Consider the following 27,618-nt stretch of genomic DNA (forward strand, 5'->3'; position numbering starts at 1 on the left):
AAATAGAATGCCAAACTTTACCTGTCGAGTAGAAACTTTGCGACTGAAGCATCAGTGGGAAGCCCAACCTGGGCTTTCAGCGCACGCCATCGTGTGAAAGAATCTCCCAAAAACACTCTGGTCTTGTTTCTCTCTTCCCAAGCCTTTCTCTTCTTCTCATACACTTCCAAGACACTTTTTCTCTTGCGACCCTCTGCCATTTTCAAAGTACCCGGTGAGAACTGCGAGCTCGCTGAAGGCGTAGCTCACCATAGACACCTGAAAGCGCGCATGCGCAGAAAGTGAAAACTAATAGATCCACGCTACCTGGGGACGAGCATGTACGACGGCCTGACGTAATATATCACCAGAACGATTGACAATTGGGAGGACCAATAGTCTTGATGATCCACCCGGAAAAAGAACATCCTCCTGTACACCTTCAAGGATGACATTTCTGAAAACACCATTTCTCCATGGAAACGGGGGGAAATGCAACTTTTCTGAAATGCTGCTGCTGCAGCTGAAGTGAATAGTTATGGACGTGAGCAAGTGGAGGAAAACATTGTTAACTTAACAATCCAACTTGGTGGTGTGTCTGTGTTCTCCTAGTGTTGATGGTTATAGCCTTTTGTCCTTTGCACGATATGTGTGTGGTTTCATTATAAAAACAACCAACAGCACCAACTTATGGTCTGGCATGCTAAGTACATAGTTTTCAGCGTTTCTCCTGTTCCCGTGGAAAGACAAATCATTTTCAAGCTGTGTAAATGTGAAACTTTTATGAAACAATAATGCAAAAATTATACATTTTTACTTAAATGATTGTAAACAGGGTCTTGGAAAACACACTTAAACACATGAAAAGATGGTGATCGAACCACAACCTGCAACTGGAAAATGATCTGCTCAGTTCCACTGAGGCACAGCCTCGTGCAGAGTGGAGCTATAAAACTTTAAACAAACTTTACAAAAAAAAATTGTTTCAGTCAATTGTATGTGAAATAAGGTTAAGCTATTATTAATGAGACAGTGAAAACCTCTTCCTCCGAGTATCTTGAGCGTGTTGTGCAAAGCATGATTCCACAAGACTCAGATGTTGGCTGCACTTCAAAGATTCAGAGGAGCAGGAGCTCTATATTTAACTAAATGGACAGCAGAGCATATTGGGGATGTAAAAGAAAAATACATGTACCAGAGGATGGAGCAGCAGGATACATCTGATATTTTCTTTTCTAGTGATGTTTTCATGCTTCTTCTTTATTATATGCATTTTGCAGAGAGCAGTAAGAAACTGCATCTATGGGCTAAAAGGGTCACTTCAACTATTACCAGACCTTATCAGGCGACTCAGCTCACCTGAAAGAACACATAAGAAGAAAAAGATGATCTATTGATGAACTGGATCAAGGGCATTCGCCAAATTTCTTAAGACACAACACAACGCTATAACCCGAGTTGCAATATCAGTGCTGCTGCCATGAAACATAGCCAATCAGCATCAGCCTGAAAGCCATTTGTCAAGGGAGGTTTGTAAACACCCAGAATGCAACAGCTGTAGGAGAAGATTTGAGCAGGTGTCACTGTATTTTGTATGTTTTCTGTAGTAATAGTTTTGTGAAAATATAAAAGTTGTATCATGTACACTCTGCCCCACAACAAAGAAAAACTTTAAAGTTTAATTTCAAAAGTTAATATGGCAATATTTTACCCATCTGGCTCACTCTCAATGAAATCAGTTTATATGTGGCCCCAATAAAATATGTTTGACATCCCTGATAGAGGAGGTGTCTGTGTTTTTAAACCTGCTGTACAAATATCAATTTCAATACATTTCATCAATTTAATCAAACATAATATTTTAAGACACGGTCAGCAACATGGTGCCGGGTAACCAGGTCGTCCCCATGGACCAGCAGGCCTGTTCTAAAAATATCACAACTCACAAGAGAGCTGTGTCTAAAATAGATAATATCTAAAATATATGACAATATCTTAGAAATGAAATGACTGAAAATATGTTTATTATACAAGAAGTTTAGATCTATGGTGCACTGTGTGTAGGAACGATGCTGATGAAGGTCCTTCACGTCTTCAGCTCACCACCATGTTACATAATCAAGAGCTACACAACAAAAGAACAGCATTAAAAGCCACACCGCTCAGACTCATGGTTTTAAAAACCAGAAGCTCCCTTATATGCACTATGCCCATTGTTGTGGCGGTGGGCGGAGGAGGAACGATGGGTTTGCGTTGATCAACGAGGAATGATAAGGGGAGGGTACTGGTCTATTCCTGGTGGGTCAGAAGCTACTGGATCAGAAAGGAGCTGCCGCCGCGCTCGCCACTCCTCGCTTATGTCAACGTTTTGAAACGGGAAAAGATTGAACTGAGTGACACGGTGATAGAATATTAGTCAGACGCTTTTTCACCTATGAAGCCACCGCAGTGCTGTGGTAGATTATATTTCTTACTTGACATGCAGGGAGATGGACGTTCTCGTCCTCATCAGGGCATTAAGTTTCATTCATTTTGAACACTGTATTTTGTTTATTGTTTTTATTTTCAATCTGCCATTCCTCAGTATTTTTCTGTAGCATAGAAGTTAAAATCAATATCTGCAGTGTCTTGTCATTTTCATGTCCATAAGGTTTTGTGGCTCCAGAGATTCTGCTCAGTGGGAAACGGCTCTTTGAGTGTTGATGGTCGTGACTCCTGGTGAGTGAAAACAGGACATTGTTTCTATGAAATATCTTTTGTTGTTTTTTTTGCAGAGATTAATTGAAATAAAGTGTTGAACATTGATATTATGAGTTTCCTCACCTTATTAAATCATTGTTGATAATTATTGTGAGAAATCATGAATGTGATGAGTGTCTTCCCTTAGATAAGTATCATCAATAATAACTAAATGAGCATATTATTTATTTCAGAGGAGCATGTCAAACTGGAAGCCTTTTGTATGACTCAGTACCTATGAAGTAGCTCTCAGTTTCAAAAAGGTTGGTGACCCCTGATTTAAGGTTTTATGTATAAATGTAATTACATCTTCTAACTGTGTAGGTAAAAAAAACACGTTTCCTGTTAAAACTTTATCTTAATTGTTTAGTTATATTCTCATATAATCAGGAACTAATTCTTCAGAAAATCTGATCTGGTATTTTTGCTTCTCCAGCATAAAGGTTGAAATAGAAGCGCAATAAAACAAAAAGCAAGAGCAAATTCTTCTCATTTGTCACTGCGCTGAAACATTGTGAAAGTGATCCTGTTTGCTTGCAGAAGAGTAAAAATCTGATCATCAGTTGTCAGAGGAAATTAATTGTCAGATAAAATCAGCTTACTACATGCCATCTAAACAAGGCTTCTCATATCTACACACTTACCCAGGATATATTTGTTCATACTTAATTTTACTCCCATTGCAACCAGTGACAAATAAATAATAACCCAACAGTAACAGTGATCGTAGCCCTAAAGGCACATTATGTGTGGAGTGGTGCCACAATGTGGGAAATACACAGACTTGCAGCTGCATTGATGAATGTGATACTCTGAACCCCAAACCCAATAGCAGGCTTTCCCCTCAACTGTCATCTTAACCCGTAAATACATGCAAATGGTGAGGAATTCTGTATTTTAGGTCCCCAAAGGTACAAAAAATCGATTGAAATGTTCTAAATGTTCTCTAACGAATACAAGCAAAACATTGTGTCACTTCACATTTTGAACCTTCAGTTGAGTTGTAAGTGAGACACAGAGACATGCAAGACTCACAGTCTTTGCATGAACTCACTTTCACATCCTGCAGATTCACTCTCAACTCAAGCTGCATCAGTATTGATGAACATTAACACACAATCACTCTCAGATGTAGAGAAATTACAAAAACAGACAACCGTATTTTCCGCCCTATAAGGCGCACCTAAATACCTCAAATTTTCTCAAAAGCTGCCAGTGCGCCTTATATATGGAAGGAGACTGCTATTTGACAGCTGAACAACCAGAAGCTTTTATTTTGACAACTCTAAATTCACAACCAGATCTTCAGAGCGGACGACACTCCACACAACACCTTCATCACTCATGGTTGCACACCAACATTCTAACAAACCAAAATAAACTAGATGAAATAATTACTCCCTAAACTGGGGAACAAAAACACATAAACACAATCAACACAACACCAAGCCCAACAACATCCCACAATAACCTCCAACAACACAAAACATGAATTCCCATCATGCCTTGCATCCTGAGCTCCTCAGTGCAGCCGATAGCTGCAATGAATTATGGGAGTTTCTGTTTGTGGTGTTTTAAATGCAATTATTGGGGGTTCTATTTGGTTTGTGGTGTCGGTAATAATTGTGTTGTGTTGTGTTTTTGTTGCTTAGTTCATGTAGTTTAGTTTATTAGCGGTAGTTGTAAGTTGTCAACCAGCAGTGAAGAAGGTTTTGTGTGTAGTGTCGTCCTGGCATAGGCTGCAGGTAGGACTATCAAAATAAAGCGTGTGCACCTCTCTGGGTGTTCGAATCAGTGGAAAATGTAACCTAATGGCTTTGAGCTATAAAGGTTATGACCACTGGTCTATTCCATGTGCCTTATAATGCGGTGCGCCTTATATATGAACAAAGTTGTAAATTATGTTAATCAATGTAGGTGCACCTTATAATCTGGTGCGCCTTATAATGTGGAAAATACGGTACATATTTCTACCTCAAAGGATAACAAGTCAATGTGTGTACCCACACACACACACACACACACACAAACACCAAGCTGAAGATAAAGTGGTCAGCTGTTCAGACCAAAGCAGGAAGAGGACGTGCTGAGGAGAGGGATTTCACCCTGCAGTGGTGTGAGAAGCGGTCAGAAAACCTCAGTGGTTTTGAAAAGTCAGAAGTTCGGCTTTGAGGGGAAGAAACATCCTGCATGGACGTGTCAGCTTACAGTAAATCCTCCAGACTTTGTGATGAGATGTCTCAGCTCTGAATAAATGAGTGCAACTTTTCTGAAACGCGACTGCGACACGTGTGTAGCAGGTGTAGTAAACACTTCTTCTGCATATGAGCCAGTAGATGGAAAATAACCGACATGACAGCCTCCAGAGTGTCAGGACTCCAAGTCCATATTCTCCTGGGAGTTGGTAGTTTTAATTTGACAGTCACCATAATAACAATTCAACTTGGTGGTCTATCCAAAAACAGCACCAACCTGTGGCCCAACATGCTAACTATCATTAACTATCAGTGTTTCTGCTTCTGTTTATGTAAATGTGCATCGATTTCAAAACATTCCTGTCAAACTTGTCTGAAACTAAAATGCAAAAACGAATCATTTTAATTTGAAACATTGTGTCTACGAAGTCTGGAACTCGGATAAAGTAAAGCTGCAGCTCATCATCTCACTTTCCTCATTTCCCAAGTGGTGCCTGTGTTTGGTTCCTCTGTCCCAGCGTGTTTTCGAGCACTGATTACAGTCCGGAGAGTGAAGAAACATCCTGTCACAAACAAACGACAGACGATCAAGCCTGACGCTATGCACGCCACAAAAAAAAACACAAAACACCCACGCAGCTATAATTGAATCCATTGTGATGTAATTATAAAAAAACAACATCTTGTATCCTGTTTTAATTGCAATGTGGTCTCACACCACGGTTTGTTATTATGGTTTTCTTGATGCATGACCCGGGCACGTTGCCAGGAAATTTGGTGATGGAAATGAAAAACAGGACTGACGGCTCGTGCCGTTGTTTACCGTCCTGACACACGACACGTCTCTGATGCATCGCGTTCTAATTCCCGAAGGGAGCCGCCACCCTCCGCCGGCGCCTAGAGGGGCCGCATCGTCAAGAAGCTGCGATATGATCAGCAGGAGAAAGAAAGCGGCGTCTTTCCTTGATGTAATACAACAAGCAAATGATTCCTTAATTTTTCTTAATTTTCTCATTGGTTTTCGTAAATGAGCAGTCCGTTAGAGCCGGGCTGTAAATTGGAGGCTATGTTCTCAATGTCTTCATCAAAGAGTGAATGTGGAGGGTTTTATGATGCGCTGAAGACATCTTTCAACACTTCTTTAGGTCGAACAATCAATCTGAGAGACAATCTAATCATTAACTCATTGAAGGTTGATTAAATTGACGTCGTCTGGTCTTATTTAATTAAGACTCTTGTGTATATCTACACTTCATTCTACACTTCAACTTCCGCAGAAAGCAGAGCTTATAATACATTTTCATTCAATACTGCTGCCTTTTGTTGGTGTAAAGTGCCACAAAAGGCCCAGACATTGAAAATACAAAGACATTTCCTCGTCATGAAAAGCAGAGAGTCATTAGTCCAGGAAAGACAACTAACGAAATACAGGCTCACCTTGGATGAGATGTACGACTACGTGTAATCCTTCTCTGGTTCTTAGATGAACGTACCTTTAAGGAGTTGGCATGAAAAGAAGAACGGCTGGAATAAAATATGGCCTCTGAGGCCTTTTGTATGCTAAGAAATGCAAAAAGTCAATTGTAAAGGGTGAGAAGAAAGAAAGATACATTAAACCGTGTTCCAAATGTCCCACTGACCTCAAAGGCAGCATGTTAACAAAAAGGTTCAGACAAATGGTTTGGTTTGGAGGTTCTCGCCTCACCGGGAGAAAACCCCTGGTTCAAATCCTGGATTAGGCTCCTTATGTGGGGCGTTTGCATCTTCTTCCTATAGATGGATATCCGTTTGGATTAATTTTGATTAACTGTACTTTGATCAAAATGGATGACCGGCTGGGCAGGGACGGTCCCTGTGATGGGCCCCTCCCATAACTGTAGGCTGTGGCTCCTCTCGGTGTCGACAGCCCCCAAGGGTGGTGTTTTCTCTCCTGGATCATCAGCCGGCCATTCTTATATCAGTTTATATATCCTGTTTTGGACAGTTGGGGCTGGTGTGTGTGTGTGCGTGTGTGTGTGTGTGTGTGTGTGTGTGTGTGTGTGTGTGTGTGTGTGTGTGTGTGTGTGTACGTGTTCAGGTAGGTATGTGTATGTGTGTGTGGTTGGGTGTGGGTGTGTGCGGGTTTCTATTTTACTTTTTTTTTGTGTTGCATGTATGAAAAATGCTCTATAAATAAAGTTTGATTTTATTAGCTTTGATTTGATGGATGGATAGATGGGTGGATGAGTTTCCTTTAAAATAAACATGTTTATGTAATCTGTATAGATCTGTGGTGTCAAACTGTTTTAATCCAACGTGATCTTTTGAGGGCCAAACCAGGAATTTAAATAATCTACAACTCTAAATGTTTGAAAGTTGTGTCTGTGTGAATGGATGAACAGTAATACATTTCAACTTAGTCCCATTTTTTAAGTAATGTCTTCTCGTGCAAAATATAGTGAAATGTCCAAAAACTATGAACTCTGCCTGTGTCAGATATTTTCTGTTTAAATCATATTGCAAATAAAATGTAAAAAAAACCAATTGGGATGTACTGATCCTGATACCAGTTTCAGGTCTGATACTGCACAGAGTACAACATATTTCACAATTTAAATAAATTATTTTGAGGTTATTCTAGAGCTTATTTTAGGACACAGATTTGAGGTTTCAGTTTCCATACTCATTAAATGACTGATAGAAAAACAGACACACTCTGAAATCCGACTTAATAAGGTCCTTTGATTAAAAATGGATTGAAGCATTTTTCTAGGTGTCCCCTGAAGAAGATGAGCAGATTTGTGCTCCAACAATTGGAAGTCCCGGAAGTCCTTTAACAGAGTCTGATAATTAAAATACACTCATACATGCATAATCCACCCCCCCACCCCCACCCCCCTCTCCATCAGTGCAGCGAGTGGGCACCAGTGGGGAAAATAAATGGCAAGTTTTCGCATCTGTCAGTTTTACCGAAAGCGGCCACAATGATAAAAAAAAAAAAAAAAACGTTGCTGAAATCAAGGATGCAGAATAAACACCTGGCTCGTTGATGAACCAGATGCTTGAAATATAAAACTGGCAGCCATCGCTTTACCATTATTGTCTGTCAGAGCTTATAATATCCCTTTGATCCATGCTTTTTTTTTGCTCTGGCGTTTCAAATCCGAGTGTCTTACAAACACCTTTGTAATGGAAATGGATAATGAGCCTCCCAGAGGGGGTTAATCAAACCCATTGTGCACCCAGAATAAAAAAGGCGAGAAAAGACGTGAAAGGGAACTGATTGATTGTGTTTAAGAAAGAGGAGAAAAAGAAAAAAGAATTGCTGTTGTTTTCTCTGGTTTCCTCCTTGATACAGGAAGTGATTTATTTTGACAGCTACCTCATTGAGTTTCATTTTATCCAAATGAGAAGTCTCTCGCTGGTGGGTAAGAAGGGGGAAACACAAAGAGAAGGAGGAGCGACGGTAACAAGAAGAAAAAAATAACAATAAAATAGAGAAACATGCAGGAATAAAGGAATTAAAGTCAGTGAGAGTGAGCGGTTGGCGGAGAGCCTGGTGGGCTTCATCTGACCCCACAGAGGAGGGGAGAGCACAGTCCAGGTCTATAATTAGAAAACACACAGCGCCACTAATCCTCTCTCAATGATTAAACAACGGACGGCCAGTTTACGGCCAGGAGCCCACAGCCAACCTGTTGTGGAGGCCGAGTGTGTTTCTTTCTTTCCCACAGGCTGGAAACGATGCTGATTCAGACTGAAGTATTTCAGTCTACATTTCAGTCACGTTGACTTACTTAATCATATGAAACACATACGATTACTTCCAGCTGTCTCTTTAGCACTTTTTCACTTAAAACACTTTATTTGTTGCTGGACTTTGCTATCGTATGGTAGTTAAGATGAGACGACAGGAGTGTGGCAGCATTGTGAAGACATCCAGTGTGACTTTTAGCCTATTTAGGTTTCAAGTCAAAACCCATCATTTTTGCATTTCAGAAAAGTTTGTTTAAATTGGAACAGTTTGAAAGTGATGTAAACCGACGTTCAATTATTTTCAAAAGGTTACATTTTCCCCTGTTTCCATGGAGACTGGGAATTTTCAAAAAGTTGCATTCCCCTCCATTTCCATGGAGACTGACTCAGAGCATTTTCAAAAGGTTGGATTTTCAGTGGCACCATTGTAAATGGACCCCAAAACACAATGAAAGATTTCAGTTTTTGTTTGAAATCGCTGTCCTTTAAACAGAGTCTAAGAAAAATATTTTAGCAATAATGTGACGATTCACACCTCACTCCGGCACCGGATCCTCACGGACACTCCTGCAGGCAATTGATTGCTCCGTGCTCTTAAGTCAAAGTCAAAGTCAGCTTTATTTGTCAAGTGTGCTGATATGCATGACATACAGCCCAGATGAAACTTCGGTCCTCTCAGACCCACAGTGCAAAGCTTAATAATATATTAAGAGAGCAATATAAAGATTAAAAAATCTATACAACTAAATCTATACACCTTATAAACATATAAACAGTAAAGTGGTATGTACAATGTCTCTTTTGAGGTAGAATGTTCATTTTTTGAGTGTGGGGGGTGGGCATAATGTCAGGTGCCGGAGGGGAGGGGGGGTGTAAGGGTGGCTGTGGCAGGGGGCAGAGGCAGAGGGGGGAGGGGGGGCAGAGCAGGGAGGGAGGTGAGTCTCCTGACTGCCTGGTGGCAGAAACTGTCTTTGAGCTGCTGGTTTTGGCTCGGAGACTCTGAAGTCTCCTCCCCGACGGCAGCAGGCTGAAGAGGCTGTGGGGGGGTGGGTGGGTGGGGGGGGGTCACCTGCGATCCTGATGGCTCTGTGGGTGAGGCGGGTGTTGTATATGTCCTGCAGGGGGGGGGGGGAGACACCAATGATCCTTTCGGCTGCCCTCACGATGCGCTGCAGAGTCTTGCAGCAGGATACGGTGCAGGTGCCGTACCACACGGTGATGCAGCTGGAGAGGAGGCTCTCCATGGTGCCTCTGTAGAAGGTGTGCATGATGGGGGAGGGGCTCTGGCTCTCCATAGTGCCTCTGTAGAAGGTGTGCATGATGGGGGAGGGGCTCTGGCTCTCCATAGTGCCTCTGTAGAAGGTGTGCATGATGGGGGAGGGGCTCTGGCTCTCCATGGTGCCTCTGTAGAAGGTGTGCATGATGGGGGAGGGGCTCTGGCTCTCCATAGTGCCTCTGTAGAAGGTGTGCATGATGGGGGAGGGGCTCTGGCTCTCCATGGTGCCTCTGTAGAAGGTGTGCATGATGGGGGAGGGGCTCTTGCTCTCCATGGTGCCTCTGTAGAAGGTGTGCATGATGGGGGAGGGGCTCTGGCTCTCCATGGTGCCTCTGTAGAAGGTGTGCATGATGGGGGAAGGGCTCTGGCTCTCCATGGTGCCTCTGTAGAAGGTGTGCATGATGGGGGAGGGGCTCTTGCTCTCCATGGTGCCTCTGTAGAAGGTGTGCATGATGGGGGAGGGGCTCTGGCTCTCCATGGTGCCTCTGTAGAAGGTGTGCATGATGGGGGAGGGGCTCTGGCTCTCCATGGTGCCTCTGTAGAAGGTGTGCATGATGGGGGAGGGGCTCTTGCTCTCCATGGTGCCTCTGTAGAAGGTGTGCATGATGGGGGAGGGGCTCTGGCTCTCCATGGTGCCTCTGTAGAAGGTGTGCATGATGGGGGAGGGGCTCTTGCTCTCCTTAGTTTGCGGAGGAAGTACAGGCGCTGGGGGGGCTTTCTTGGCCAGTGATGCTGTGTTGTTGCTCCAGGACAGGTCTTCAGAGATGTGCACTCCCAGGAACTTGGTGCTGCTTACCTGCTCCACTGCAGCACCGTCGATGGTCAGTGGAGCATGCTGGGAGTGTCGTCGCCTGAAGTCCACAACAATCTCCTTCGTCTTCTCCACATTCAGGCGGAGATTGTTGTCCTTGCACCACATGGCCAGGTGCCTCACCTCGTCCCTGTAGGCGGTCTCCTCATCGTTGTTGATGAGACCCACCACAGTTGTGTCGTCCGCAAACTTGATGAAGAGGTTGGAGCTGGATGATGGTGAGCAGTCGTGGGTCAGCAGAGTGAAGAGGAGGGGGCTCAGCATACACCCCTGGGGGGCCCCTGTGTTGAGCATGATGGTGCTGGAGGTGTTGCTGCCGACTGGAACTGCCTGTGGTCTCCCCGTCAGGAAGTCCAGCAGCCAGTTACACAGGGAGGGGTGGAGCCCCCGCTGACGGAGCTGCTGAGGGATGATGGCGTTGAATGCTGAGCTGAAGTCAATGAACAGCATTCTGACATAGGAGTCTCTGGTCTCCAGGTGGGTGAGGGCTGAGTGGAGGGCAGTGGAGATGGCATCATCGGTCGAGCGGTTGGACCGATATGCAAACTGGAAAGGGTCCAGGGTGGGGGGGGGGCAGACTTGATATGTTGCATGACTAGCCGCTCGAAGCACTTCGTGATGATGGGGGTGAGTGCGACCGGGCGGTAGTCATTGTGGCAGGTGGGGGGCCGGGATGATGGTGGTGGCTTTGAGGCATGTGGGGACAACAGCCTGGCTCAGTGAGGTGTTGAAGATGTCAGTGAAGACATCTGTGAGCTCCTCGGCACAGTCTCTCAGGACACGACCAGGAATGTTGTCGGGACCCGGGGCTTTGCGTGCGTTGGTCCCTCTGAGGGATCGCCTCACGCTGTCCGGGGATAATGTCAGCACCTGGTCGCCAGGAGGTGGGGGGGTCTTCTGTGCCGGGGTGGTGTTGTCTGCCTCAAAGCGAGCGAAGAAGTCGTTCAGCTGGTCAGGCAGAGAGGAGGAGTTGTTACAGGTCTGTGGAGAGGGCTTGTAGTCTGTGATGGTCTGTATCCCCCACCACAGGTTCCTGGTGTCTCTGCTGTCACTGAAGTGGTCGGCGATCCTCCTGGAGTCCTGTCTCTTGGCTAACCTGATGCCACGTGCCAGGTTGGCCCGGGCTAGCCTCAGGCCCGTCTCGTCGCCAGCTTTGAAGGCAGCGTTCCGAGCCCTCAGGAGCCTGTGGACCTCTCCTGTAAACCATGGCTTCTGGTTGGCCCGGATGGATATGGTTTTTTTGACCGTGACGTCTTCCATGCACTTCCTCATGTAGGAAGTGACGGTGTCTGTGTACTCCTGGAGGCCTGTGGTGTTGTTGTAGGTGGCTGCCTGTCTGAACATGCTCCAGTCAGTGGTGGAAAAGCAGTCCTGGAGTGCCTCTGACGACCCCTCCGGCCACACCTGAACCTGCTTTTTGACTGGTTTGATGACTTTAACCAGAGGCCTGTGAGCTGGCATTAGCATGACAGTGGAGTGGTCTGAGGCTCCGAGGTGGGGGAGGGGGAGGGCTTTGTAGGCCCCTCTGTGTGTGGTGTAGACATTGTCCAGGATTTTGTTTCCCCTTGTTGGAAAGTTGATGTGTCCATGGAGTTGTGGAAACACGCTTTTGGGGTTGGCGTGGTTAAAATCCCCAGCTAGGATGAGGAAAGCATCTGGGTGGGCTGTCTGCTGCTCACTGATGTGCTGGTGGAGTTCATTCAGTGGCTCACTCCTGTTGTTGTTGGAGCCAGGTGGGATGTAAATTGCCCCTGCAGTGAGGTGGGTCCGGTGCCAGAGGATTGTTTGTCTGCTCTCGACTGCGGTCTCATGCGAGTCTGTGTTTGTCCTCCCCGGGGAGTGAGTGTCCTCCCCGGGGTGGGTGAGCCCGAGATGCCCAAGAGTCTCCGGGTCCGTTCCAACGGTTTCAAATGCCCGAGAGTACCCGGGCCCAGTCCGAGATGCCCCACAGTCCCCGGGTCCGTTCCAACGGTTTCAAGATGCCCGAGAGTCCCCGGGTCCGTTCCGACGGTTCCAAGCCGAGAGTCCCCGGGTCCGTTCCAACGGTTCCAAGATGCCTGAGAGTCCCCGGGTCCGTTCCAACGGTTTCAAGATGCCCGAGAGTACCCAGGCCCAGTCCGAGATGCCCCAGAGTCCCCGGGTCCGTTCCAACGGTTTCAAGATGCCCGAGAGTCCCCGGGTCCGTTCCAACGGTTCCAAGATGCCCGAGAGTCCCCGGGTCCGTTCCAACGGTTCCAAGATGCCCGAGAGTCCCCGGGTCCGTTCCAACGGTTCCAAGATGCCCGAGAGTCCCCGGGCCCCCGTTCCAAGAAGCCCGAGAGTCCCCGGGTCCCCGTTCCAAGAAGTGTGTGTGTGTCAATGCGCAATAAAAACTGTGACAAGTGCACCAATTCCGTCTTGAGGTCTGCTTTTGGGTTCAAGCTCCACGCATCGACTCCTAGCCGTGACAAATAAGTTGTGAAATCCAATGTTATGTTGCTCAATAATATACTGTATATATATACAGGGTTGGGTAGTAACGGATTGCATGTAATGGCATTACATAATTAGGATACAAAAACAATCTAACTGTCATCCACTACAGTCCATATAAAAATGTGGAATCTCGTTACAGGTATATTGGATAAAAACTGGCATTACTGAGCGCGATTACAATAGAAAATCAGATGGAATAAACTAGAAATGAAGCGGTCACAGGCACCGTCCACTGTCATTGCGACACTTCCCGACGCTTGACACTGAAGCGTTGCCATGGATACTGCAGCCAGTTGCTCTTATCACTCTGTTTTAAAGTGGAAGAAGTCTCTTAACGTCTCTGTACAATGCTAATGACGCCTTCCAGCCGTGAAAGTGCTGTGAATGTCCAGGAACTCAACGTCTAACCTGAAGAAACATGTGGTAGGATAAAACCCGCTCACTTTCACTGAAACACACCTGGACTCTGTCAACTAGCTTTATTAGCTCACTAACCTGTCAGTAACCTGCCAATACCAGTACTGGTGCTGATGGTAGGAAGACATTCTCAATATGTTTAGAAGATCTCATGTTTTAAGGATTAATTAGGGCTACACGTACCATAATTTATTTATTTTTTAAACTCTGCTTGTTGCCTGAGTAGCAGTTATTATTCAGTTATTATCAATCAGTGATCCATTCTGCCAGATACAGCCTCTCATCAAACATTCATATTTAGACTGGAAAAAACAACATTAAAACCAACGAGGAAACGGGACGAGAGAGAGAGAGAGAGAGAGAGAGAGAGAGAGAGAGAGAGAGAGAGAGAGAGAGAGAGAAAGAGAGAGTGAGTTTTGGAAAAGATGGGCACATTTTCTGAAATAGAAATTGAAAGTTTGTTTGTATTGTGGTTTTAATTCTTAAAAAAAAAATCAGTGTGAGACACCTGATTGGTTTCTGAGTTTTGATTTAGTTCTGTTCTGTTAAGTGCAATTTGTATCTATTGTGTATAAGATGCGTCAATACACTGAACTAAAAGCCTAACTAAAAGTACTCTGGTACTTTACCTTTTTTATTTTAGTACTTAGAGTAAGTTACTGATTACATTTCTTGACAATTAACATGTAATTTTTCCACACACACACACACACACACACACACACACACACACACACACACACACACACACACACACACACACACACACACACACACACACACACACACACACACACACACACACACACACACATATGATTTCACTGATGCTTCTTACATACAGTGGTTTGGATGAATATAAAAAGACTGAAACTGGACCTTCCACCATATTGTCCATACTTGTGGAAGTTTTTCAAGCAGAAAGACATTTTAATGGCGCAGAGTGCAGGTTTCAGACAGGAACTGTAATCCTCCTTTCACTAACGCTGGAAAAGACATTTTTGTGTGGAAACAAACAAACTAAAAAGTGAGTATCTGCAGGGACGAATGGGTTTAGGTCAGAGAGTCGGACTGCGAGCCCCAAAAACAGTCAATCAGCAAGGAATTAGACAAGGTCATTTAAGGTCTCCTCACGGGCAGATTTCAGTCTCCATCCTGCTCTACTTTACACTGAGATCAGTGTGGATTATAGGGTTTAGGAAATTGATGAAGATTACATCGACTCCAGCTTTGAACTTGTCATCATCACACACTGTTGTGCTTGAATCAAGATCTAACTTGCTTTGAAATATGGAAATACTATGAACATATTTGGTCATGTGTGATACAGAACATTTTTTCATTCATTAAGTCGTAGTAGAGTAATAATGGTAATAATACTTTTTTTTTTACAATAAATCTGAAGTAACTGATTTTGATCAGCTTCAAACTTAAAAAAAATATTTGATTATACAATAATGACCTAAAATAACAGTTTTTTAACTTTAAAAATTTATAAAAGGGGGGGGGTGTAATGATCTTGTTCTTGCCTTCATTGATCAATTGATTATAACATAAACCCACGATTCGCGATTGTAAAAGAAGACATTCATAGTGATCATAATGTTGTAGTGGCAACTGGATTTTACATGCATAAAGGTATATTACTGCTTGAGCATTACCCATTGGTATTCACATTCACTCATTAACACACACACACACACACGCACGCATGCACTCACGCACGCACACACACACACACACACACACACACACACACACACACACACACGCACACACACACACACACACACACACACACACACACACACACACACACACACACACACACACACACACACACACACTGGCACTCAATCTGGTGCTTCCAGTGACACAAATGTAGCATGACGCTTTGTCTTGGAAAGCAGGTAATTTGCAGCCGATTGTGTGTTCCTCTGTGTTTCAAACCTGGAGATGAATCAGGAGTAAGCAATCCTTATCCAAAACACGCCGCTCCGTCATTCTTCGCACAGCAAACACAGTCTCCTTTCTCAGCTCGTTCAGACACAATCTGTTCAGCAGCACCGATGAGAGGTAAATGTCATTTGTCAAATTAACAAGAAGGTGTAAACAAACCACTCAGACGTCTATTGTAAACTTGTTATATTCACAAACAACTTCAACAACAGCTTGCGTCAGTGCGGCTTAACACAATGATGTGGGATTTACATTTTTATAAATATAAAGTCAACAGCATTATGCTTTAGGAGAGTGAGTGGAAGCTTGATATAGATGTTTTCAAGCCTTGTCTCGTTCGGACTGCCAGAAGCCAGGAGGCAGCTCCGGAGTCGCCGTGGAAGACAGCTAATCATTAGCCAGTTAGCCTCCATTATGGCCGGGGATCCAGGCCTGGTGATAAAGCACCAAAGGACTCGGGGCTCACAGCTTAATGATCCAAAGATCAGCACAGGATTTACAGGCTCTGAGTTCCTGCCACGGCCTCTGGACAAAAGACTCCTCCCCTCCTTCATCTACTCCAACCCAGGGATTGAGTTCATAAAACCAGGGAACAATACCGGGACGTAATGAAATCTCCCACCTATCGCACACAAGAAAAATAAGACGAAGAAGACATCAATCGCAGAGGTAAAGCATCAGCCTGATTGGATGATAAATAAAGGCAAAATGCCAGGAACAGATATTTCACACACCGGGAGGTTTACAGTGCCTTCAGCAGCCCCTTTTATTTACTTTGCTTTGAAGAGTTTCACGATACGGCTGCTGGTGCACTCTGGATTTATGACTTTTGAAAACTTGTGTCAACTGTTTGAGGCCCAGAAGAGCAACTTTGATCAGCCTTAAGTAAGTTTGCGCTACCTGCTGGTGTTTCAAACAAACTGAACTGAACTGAGGCCAAGAGCAGACGGAGGAGGAAGGAACAGGGAAACACTACGGGTGTGCACATTTGTTTATGCCAATTTTCCTGTATGAATATCACATTGAAAAATGATTCCAAAGTGGAACTTTTTGAAAATGCAACGACTCCATCTCCTTGGAAACAGAGGTCTCGCTGGAAACGGGGAAATGCGCAACTTTTTGAAAATGCAACTTTTTGATAATTTGACAAGCAGCGTTTCAGAAAGTTGTCTTTTTCTCCATTTCCGTGGAGAAAGAGAAGATGAAAAGTTTTTGAAAATGCTACGACTCCATGGAAATTGGAACACTCCATGGAAACACTTTGGGAACACTTTCTGAAAACACTGACTCTGTCTCCAAGGAAACAGGGAAAAACACAACTTTCTGAAACGCTGCTAGTGTGCATGCACACCGCAGTACATGAACAATAACGACAAAGTTTCTTCCATGGTGTCATGACTCACAGTCCATAATCTCCTGGACTTAGTACTTTTATTTTGACAGTCATCAGAATAACAATCCAACTTGGTGGTCTGTCCACCAGCATGTTCGTGTTCTCCCAGTGTTCATGTTTAGAGCAGATTATTTCCCCTGCATGTGTGTGTGTTCTTATTACCAAAAACAACCAAGAGCACCCATGAGTGGCCCAACATGCTCACTGCATTGTTTTTAGCATTTCTGTTTAAATGGACATCGTTTTTTGAATCATTTCCTTATAAACACAAAACTTTTCAACAAAATAAACAAGATGTGCTTTCAATTGAAATGTTTTCTATGTAAACTGAGTCTAGTTACAGAAAACCACAAAATTCCCGATTCATCAAACTAAAAGTGGAATGAGGTCCGTTTGTATTCATTCACGTATTTATGTTTTAACATTTATTCCTCAACAGGGATTTCTCTCTCTCTTTTGATCAGTCAATTAGGTTTTTTGGTTAGCTAATCTTAACCCACACACACACACACACACACACACACACACACACACACACACACACACACACACACACACACACACACACACACACACACACACACACACACACACACACACACACACATTAATATTAGTCACTTAATTTCAGTGACAGACTGCTGTCACAGTCCTGCTCCACTGACAGACTGAGGAGATCCTTCCTCCCCCACGCCATCAGACTCTTCAACACCTCTCGGGGGAGGCCTTTGCGGACACAAAGCCCTGGACTTACTACACACACACCACGCACCTTGAGACACACACACACACACACACACACACACACACACACACACACACACACACACACACACACACACACACACACACACACACACACTACTTATCTTAATTATTGTTTATTGCTTAATTATTTGCTTAATTATTGTTTATACTGAAGGTATATTCTTCTATTTTACCTATTGCTTTTTTTTTTTTTTTACCCTGCATGCCCCTGTGTTTCCATATTGCTGCTGCTGGAACTGTGAATTTCTCTTGGAGATCATTAAAGTATTTATCTATCTATCTATCTATCTATCTATCTAATATTGTGTTTGTTCTTCAGTGAGTATTACATATTCAGCAAATCCCTGTAATTTCAAAAAGACTGACTGTATTCTCACAAACATCACCAACTACAGTGACTCACAAATGAAAATAAAGCAGAGATGGTTCATAACTGAAGGAGATGTTTAGTCTGCAAGCGGCAGGCACACAGACAAGACACAAACTCTCACTACTATTGGAAATTCTTCTACTCTGGGATTTTGTAAAAATCACTGAATATTGAAGCACTGACGGGGCCACACAACAGCTCCTGGATTCTTATGTGGGTCATATCAAACAGGAAAGTTATCCAGCAGAGCAGATGCAGAAGCATTTTGAGAGAGGATGCATTTATTGTCTGGTATTAAAAATTGTAATCAGGTATTAATAAAAATATTCTTGGATATTGTATTTTGTCTTCAGAACTGGTGTTTTATTTTCTATCGATTAGAACAACAGAGGTCTTATTGGGGTTAAAATGACAAGTTATGTTAGAATCAAAATATAGTTGTCCTTCATCTTTTTAATATATTTTTCTTTTTGTTGATTTTTTCAAGCTCCTTAAAGGAAATATAGTTTAATTGTGTTGAGCCATTTCGATGTAGAGCTCACAGTCAAACATCAACATACTGAGACAGATTCTTCTCAAGACGTTTCATATTTTTATCTGTACTTCTGTTTGTTTCTCATAAATCAAACCCCCAAAATTCCACTCCATCACATTTCATCCTTCTCCATTCGGACCAAGCAATTTGCACCCCCCCCAGACTGTTTACTGAAAAAGATGAATAAACATCGTTACCACCTGCCATTTAGCCAAGAGACGACAGAAAAGTCCTGAAATTTAAGAGACTTTTGGAGAAATTTGAAGAAATATTATACTTTCACATACATTAGATTAAATGAGAGATCAAATTATGCTCTTGGTGAATCACTCAACACAGGCCGACTCAATATAATGTCATAACAGGCGAGGAGACATTCATGACTTCCTCTTTTAGGTTTTCCGATGACTTCATCTGCTGGCACGTCACATCAGCTTTGAATTTGTACTCATGTCGGGGGAGGGGGTGTCCTCTCCATCAGCATCACTGCTGTCAGCACGCCACCCCCGAAGTGGTGTGAATGCCTCCTCTGTGAGCCGGGCCAAGGATATGCCAGTGGCCCCTCTTTCTATGAGCTGAATGGGCACGGCTCAGCCACGTTTTAAGGCACCCTAATGCACCGTGGCTGGACCACAAAGGCAGCGTGGTAATTTGCCAGGGATAATGACGCTCCCTTAATTCGACCCTCGGGGCCACGAACAGAACACTTGAGGAGAAAATCCCCATCCAGGGATGAGTCTCCCTTCTTTTCTTTTCCAGGTCTCTCTCCCTTCCTCTCTCTCTCGGTCCACCCCTTCTCGCTCTTTGTGGGCTCCAAAGAAGCTTGTTTTCTTCCGGCTTATTGTCGTCCTGAGCTAAATATCAGCAAACAACGGCGGGTCCGGGGGAGATGACATGCCAGCCACGACTGGAGCCCCGCGATCTCCTCCCGGAGGAGAGTCAGGGACCAAGACAAACATGGAGGAGCGTCTTGAAAGCAGCCAGAGAGCGAGCTCTACTGCTCTGCTCCAATGACACATATCAAAAGAAGATGTCGGTCACCGAATCAACAGAACAGACGTCCGAAGAAGGAAGCAAGTCCTGAGCAGGAAGTACATCTGCAAATGCTTTCAAGGATGTTCAACACAGAGGGGCAGGAGTGGAAGATTAGAACTGAACTGGCTTCTTTACATCCTCTCTATCACCTTGTCCCACGTACGGTTGCAGAAAACAGACAGGTGGTAAATCACCCAGCTTCTCCCTGCTAAATCGCACCCCGGCTATAAAGATAGAAAAGTGTGATTCAAATACCAGGCCACGAGATGTAATCAAACTACACACACACAAACAACAACAAACAATGAGCTCTAAACATGAACACTGGGAGAACACAGACATTCTAGTGGACCGACCACCAAGTTGGATTGTTATGTTGGATTGTTGACACCATGGAGGAAACATTCTTATTGACCATCTCCTGAGCATGTACCGAGAGAACTAATTACTACAACCCTGGTGTGCATGCCCAGTAGCAGCGTTTTTTTTCAAAAAGTTGCATTTTCCCATTTCTATGGAGACATAGCTTTTTCTTTTTTTTTTAAGTTGCATTTCCCCCGTTTCCATGGAGATCGAATCAGAATGTTTTCAAAAAGCTCCACCTTGGAAACAGTTAGCAAAAAGTTGCTTCAGTGGCTCTGAGCAACGTTGTCATGAAAACGGACCCCAAAACACAACAAAAGTTTTCTGTTTTCATGACAAAACATTGTGGTGTAAACAGGCCCTTAGTTTGTTCTGACGATACACTTCTCATCTTTACACATCCCAGGTCCATTAAGCTAAAAAAAACAAAACAAATCTATTCGTCTACTGTCTATATTTATTTCTCTAACTTGTCACCAGTCCTTCACAGAGGAAACTTTCCAAATACAGCATAATTAAACAATCTGGCATCAGAATTCTATTTTATTGGAGTATTTAAATTTTCATTTGAAGCCCCAGATCCTATAGAAGTCCAAATGTTAGTGTTGTGAAAGTAATAACTTCCATCCATTCATCCCAGTCATAAGCAGGCCCAACCCTTCGACTCTGGTGGTTTTAGGACATTTTGTCTGCAAGACGACCAACTGTAAATGGGACGTATAGCAGGGACCTTCACTAGATCATCATCATCCATTTATTTTTTTATACAGCGTCTTCCAACAGAGACAATTAGAGTGGAAAGCTTTTGATTCACACATCATAATAATTTAAAGTCAGCAATTAACCTCAGATACTATGGAGGTATATCTGAGTACCTGGAAAGAGTTAATGCAGACAAAGGGTGGTATAGGCTGTTTGTAGAGGATGTCGTTTTACAATCCTAAGGTTGAGGTTCAAGCTCCCTTCGATCTCTGTGTCCATGTGTCGCAGTGTAATGTGGCAAGACATTGAACCATAAAATGATCCCAGCTTTGTGTGACTGTGTGAATGAATGATTGAACACATAAGAACAGGCCAATCAGCAAAACTCAAAGAGGAGACATTCTCATGTGAGTGCGAACCACTTCCTCACTGTGCCATCGTTCTAATACATTAGCTGCTCCAAGTCTAGAGGGGGTTTTATTTTATGTTATTTTATTTTATTTTACTTTATTTTGTTTGTTCATTCGGGGATCTGAACAGCTGAAAAAGTTTCACAGTTTGTTCATCATCACAATTTAACACACAGAAGATGACAGATGAGTTCGTGCAGCACATCTCAACAGCCACTAAATGTCCTTTTCCCTCAGTACTCCTCGTGAGGAAAAGCTGCTCTAGAGGATCATTTCCAGTCTGATCTACTTATGTTGCTTTTGTTCACATTCAATAAGTATTTTTCTCTTTCACTGATTAGAAGTTAATGTTAAGCTTCAGTTATCAGAACATCAATACAGGTCTAATACCTAAGGTACGATACCAATACCAAAACTGTTGTGCCTGTTGAGCTGGAGCGGCCTCTCCAGGTGAGAGCATGGGCAGATTGATATGGAGGACTAACTGTTGCCTATGTAGTAGATCCCCCCCTGTCCTCATTGCTGTTGTGGTTCAGGGGAAATGGAGAGCAGGTACACCTGGCATCAGGGCGAAGCAGGAGTTGCCGGGACAATGTTTTAACAACGAAGGACTCCACATCTGGATTTCTCCTCAGGGTTTACTCCCAAAGTCTGTCCCATGAATGGGTAGCATGCGAGACAGCAATGGTTGATCTTGGAGTCTCCAGCCAAGGCTCACGAGCCTCATCAGCCCATGCCTAAACTCTGGCAAGGGAAAGGTTACTATGGCTTGCTTAAGGCCACACCTCAGGACTCCGGAGGGAAGGGGCATCTTAAGTCGCTGTTCCACCGCATAGTACGTGGTGGAGCGGGGCAGAGCAGGAGGTTACGGTACAGCAAAGCACACCCAGGACCAACTCTGTCTCTGGTCCCACAACAGGAAGTATGGTAAAATGTAGGCAGGATTGTGAATGACAGGGCAGGGCAGAGTCTAGAGTGACGATCGTCACTACCAATCAGCAGACGGTGGCACCGTCGCTCCTCCTCACAGACCTGTTCCTCAGTGCTAGATACCTCAACGGAGGGGTCGCGGAAAATTGTAGCCAGCGGTCGCGGGTTCTTTCTGTGCTATCCACAACTTTAAAGTCGGACAGCACGGCTGCTGGCTCCAACAAAGTACAAGCACTGGTATTAGTACTGATACCAATACAGGTATCAGTACTAATACAGTACCACTGAGGTTAGATCATGAGGCAAGTTAGTTTTCCCCCGACTGATGGTGTGTTCATAGTAGTAGTAGTAGTAATAATAATAATAATCATCATTGCACTAATAATCCTTGGTGCCAATACCAATAGAGGTCTTGGTACTAATACTCTACCAATAGCAGTATTGGTATTGGTACGGTATCAATTATCAATCCTGGCAACACTGGTAATGGCATCGGTACGATAACTTTAGAATTACAGTAAAATAAAAAAATAAAAAAGATGTCTGGTGTAACACTTAATACAGACTGTTATGTTTTGTTTTGTTTAAACAATAAATTTTAACTATACTTTTAAAACTAGGTTGTTACTGTTAAAAGATCACATGAAAATGAAGGCTTTTGGGAGTGAGTGACATTACCATAAAGGAGATTCTCGGGAATCCCAGCTACATTTCCCCACATTTTCATTTTCTGCCAAAGGACTGCCAATCGTGTTTCTGTCACATGAGGACAAGGCTCAGTCATGGTGCCCATGTTGGTTTCCAGGTGGTTCCACATTCTGAACATACAATTGCAATTCCCTTGTTTTGTTAAGTTGTTTCATTCACAATCTCTGCCTTTGAAATGCATGAAACAATACAAGAAATTACATAAAAAAAAGGGAAAAAAGTCATGTTCGCATGATTGGAGGAATGATAGTCGAGTCAGTGTGAAATTATTATACATTCTATTCTGATTTTCACGACATGATTGTGCAGGTTTTTAACGTGTGGGATCATTTACGAGACTCAGATGTGCTTCCAGAGAAAAAGAGCAGGAGCAGAAGATGAAGAAAAAGATGGGAGATGGGAGAGGGCATCCCCCCCCAATTCCAACTCCCTTTTCAAATCACTTCACTCTGTTCTCAATAAAAGCCTTTCACTACTTTACTTTTACTACAAAAGCCAAAGAGATCATTGGGGGAAGGGAAGAATCGACGTGAGGAAAAAGAAGAGGGGAGAGCCGGAGAAAGACAGTCAAGACATGTGGACATTTTGGTGTTTGCTTGCAAAATGTAACACAGAGTCATGTGAGAAATAAAGGTGAGGTACAACCACAAGAACAGTAGAAACTAATCAAAGCCTGGCTTGAAAGTGACGGGAAGGTTTTGAGTGAAATCGATGGAAGCCTACTCACCAGCTCAGCATCACTGGGGTGTAGCGACGGGCTGAGAGGGCCGTCTGTCCTTTTCAAAACTGCCTCTGCATGAAGGGAGGGAGAGGAGAGGGAGAGGTGAGGGGGAGGGGTGAGGCTTTCACTACTCGCCTCTTTCTCATGAGCGGAGCACCGAGCCACAAAGGCGTGCCGGCGCTCTCGTAAACAAACCGCCAACTTTTCAATGGAGCAGAGGAGGCGGGGCAGGAATGGCATTTAAACCAGGAGTTAGAGGGTTTGTGGGGTTGAGGAGCAGCAGAAGAGACCTGCAGGACGTCTCAACACCAGAAGGGCCAAACTGGACCACAACACTGCCACAAGTTCACAACAGCTCCATCACATTCAACGTACACAAAACGTTGTGTACACAAGATAAAGCCCCTGTGGAAAACATGTTCGGTGGGATGATATCGGTGTAACTTGCGCGACCAGGAGCCTCCATGTGTTCAGCTCAACACAGAATGTCTCCTTCAGTTCCAAGCTTTTTGATCTCAATGCCACGGAGCAAATTGGAACAAATAGCCCTGGCCAGTTTCTACGGCAACCTGAAGGAGCGGCTCAGACTCGCCACCCCCCCACCCCCCACCCCCCATGCAAAAAACACTAATACAAGAGGGGCTTTATTAGTGCAGTGTTGATTTACACACTCATAACCTTTGCTTCCATGTTAAATCATTCATGCTGCCACTGAGCATCAATTCACAATCTGATGAACATGTCTATTGGACATGCATTCGACTTTATTCAGAATTAAAATCTAGCATTTCTTTTCTGGCATACCTTCCTCGAGCGAATTGTGAAATTGAAATATTTCAAGAAATTTGCATCAAGGTAGGTAAAAGCATTGTTTATTGAGGCAAAACACAGAGTTTGCGTAAGAGAGACTAATTAAAACAGAGATTTCTGAGGTTCAAAGGTTGACCTGGAGCCTCCAACATGTAATGCAATCTTCATGGCCTAGTATATCTGTACTGAACATTTCAACAAAAGTTCTTCAGTATTTTTGACATAATCTTGCTAACAGACATACAGACAGACAATGATTTTATCACATACAGGCTAGAATAAAAAGAAGTCACAGTTGCGTGGATTTCCTTTCATTACACATCCTGCTTTTTAGCATTTCTCGACTCGACGTTGAAACTTTAAGGGCCCCAAAGCCAGGTCGGCAAATGGTGTAAAGAGGATTTTCTACGGAGCTAAGCTGAGAGTTTAGAACCGAGCAGCAGGAAGTGTCCGCTCAAACACACGAGAAAAAAAGCAAAACTCTACATAATCTCCATTGTCAGTGTGGGATCAGGCTTTTATTCACTGCAACAAGTAAGAAGGAAGAATTCTCATAAACTGCTTAGCGTGTGACCGACAGTCTTTACTCCCTTTCACACACACACGCGCACACACACACGCACGCACACACACACGCACACACTCGATGTCTGTGCTGCATGAGATCACTCAAATCTGCTCGATTAGACAAATTCAGTCAAACTTTATTGAACAAGTGTCAGGAATGTATCTTTGATGAACACCACTAAGAAGCGCCACCTGGTTGCAAACGCCAAAGCTCAAATTGGTTTTCCTGTTACAGGTACAGATTCCAGGTGAGAGAGAGGAAAAAACAGCAACCAACGACTCAAAGCCAGACAAAGCTTTATTGACAGAATTGAGTTTTGTTATGTAGGTGAAAGGTATGAAAACATCTTCTGTTGCTCCTGAAAATAACTTCAAGAAAAGCATCTAAACCAGTGGTATTAAACTCCAGGGCCACATGCAGAGCAATTTGATCTCAAGTGGGTCGGACTTATAAATAATAAGCATTAAAATATATAGATAACTGATTTCATTAACTGAAAAAATTTCTGACTTTGTTTTACTGCAAATAAACAAAACAAAGTTAAGATTTATTAAACTCTCCTTTTACAACATAGAACAAACCTGAGATGTGAACAAAAGAACTGGAATTTCATCAATGTTTTGCCTCAGTTCACTGTGTGCTTTACAGCTTCCAGATCATATTATGATCAGAATAACTTGTCAAATCCTAGAAATTATCTTTAATCTTGACACATTTCTAAATGTGTGTAATAATCCTGATCACCTGAACTGGCTCAATTAGGGCTGTAGAATTTCAATTAAAAAAACCTGTTTTCACCTGTGGTGGATTTATTCTTGTAACTGCTCTTGGAATGATGTTGTGAAACAAAGTTATTCTGTCAGGAATATTTATTGAAGCTTCAACAGACACATACAATGCTGACATCACAAGTCAATCTGCTCTGGGCATGTGCCCCATTCAACCTTCGAGCTAACGTTTTAAGGGAAGCAGCAAAGGAAAAACATGCCCGCTGACCATGTAAATAAGATTATAAGGCCTGAGTCACACAGACAAAAAATAAAAAGCATCTTAGCAGGATACAGAGAAGAACAGAATTCTTCAATAGCACATAATAATTTTTCTACAACAAACACTTCTAAAATAGCCTCATGTGGATGATTGGCCAAAAACAGGTGGTTTAGACCAGCAGTCCCCAACCCCTGGGCCGCCAGTACCGGTCCGTGGGTCATTCTTTCATTTTGAAAAATGACAGAATTCTCTCTGTTACATCCATCTATGACTTACGCTTGTGTCGGTCACATGATACATTAGCGCTGATATTAAACCCACAAGCAGCAAAATGAGTAACAAACAGTGGCCTTTGGAGATTTTCTTTGCTAAAGAGAAAAGGTCCAGGTGAGGATACAGAAGAATAACATAAAAGTAAATAGAAAGACATACAAGTACACAGTGGATTCACGTGTATTATTATATTTACAAAATACCACAGTTTTTGTGTTGGTTGTATGATTTTATTTTGTTGTATTTATTCACCACACTTTCTAGCCAGTCCATGAAAATATTGTCTGACATTAAACCGGTCCATGGCGCAAATAAGGTTGGGGACCGCTGGTTTAGGTGAACCGGTTTCCTGGTTTGGACGGACCCTTAGACTGGCTGAAATTCAGGACCAAGGCTGTTGTTGGACCTCTGACACCAATGAGAAATAATTGAAAAAATATAAATATTTTGGACCTTTAATAAAGCAAAAATGATCTACTGAACAAACTAGCACATCTCAGGAGAATATGGGCTGGAAGTCATGACACTCTCTGTGGAATGCATGGAAAGCTTTCAGAAAACTTGTGTTGTCCCATTTCCACAGAGTCTGAAAGTTTCACCTTGGGAGTGTTTTCAAAAACTTGTGTTTTCAGTGACTCCGAGCATACATAAATGGATACTCAAAACGCAATGAAAGTTTTCCATTAAAGTATCATACCTTCGAATATACAGCAAGTACTGACAATGACATGATTGCATGCAATGCTCTGAAAATAAAAGAAGAAAAGAAGAACAACATTTTTCTATTTTCACTTGAAAATGTTGTTTTGAAAACAGGGCCTGAGACACAAGGAAAAGCAGCATCGGGAATTGAACCATTAATATTTGGAGTTGAGGACAATCCACTTTACCTGAGCCATTGTCGCCTAATTCAAATTGAGATGAGATCAAACCTTAACTGACATATTCTCTGATTTTGTGGGTTCTGCTTCTTTGGTATAAATAATATCTTTCGAACAAAACAGGATCTGCATCATGAATTTGAAGGAGGATAAACACTCATGTGCAGACTGAACGAGCACTGAGAATGACAATGACCTCCACTTAAGCCATTAAGACCCGGCAGTGCAGGGAAACAAATGCCGTCTGACGTTGGAACTGAATCCTCACTATTTACTGCCTGTGGACACGTTCACAAAAACACAAACAGAACAGGAATAAACTTGCAGGCACTCACATTCAAGAGCAATCTAAGCTGGGTGGATGAATAAACACCACGTGGATATAAAAGACATGAGGCTGTGTTTATAATGCGTTTATACTGTGATAGTGCCCAGGATATCACAGTATAGACAAATGGAAGTTAAAAGAAAAAAACTAAACTACACTAAACTTATCACTTGACCAAAACAGGTTTGAGGCTTCAATCCAGCCAAACTACCAAGCAAATTGTAAAAATTACATAGAAAAACAGATT

At 43.2% G+C, this 27,618-nt stretch overlaps 1 protein-coding gene across 1 annotated transcript in view; it reads right to left on the reverse strand.

Moving 5' to 3' along the window:
* sema5ba (sema domain, seven thrombospondin repeats (type 1 and type 1-like), transmembrane domain (TM) and short cytoplasmic domain, (semaphorin) 5Ba) overlaps window positions 1-27,618 on the reverse strand; it is a 275,773-nt gene that overhangs the window by 182,770 nt on the left and 65,385 nt on the right. The window contains exon 2 of the mRNA XM_080498727.1: window positions 23,528-23,592. The gene's annotated coding sequence lies outside the window, so the exon portion shown is untranslated. The remainder of the gene's footprint in view (window positions 1-23,527; window positions 23,593-27,618) is intronic.

This window comes from Blennius ocellaris, assembly GCF_963422515.1.
Source record: "Blennius ocellaris genome assembly, chromosome: 6".
Classification (NCBI taxonomy): domain Eukaryota; kingdom Metazoa; phylum Chordata; class Actinopteri; order Blenniiformes; family Blenniidae; genus Blennius; species Blennius ocellaris.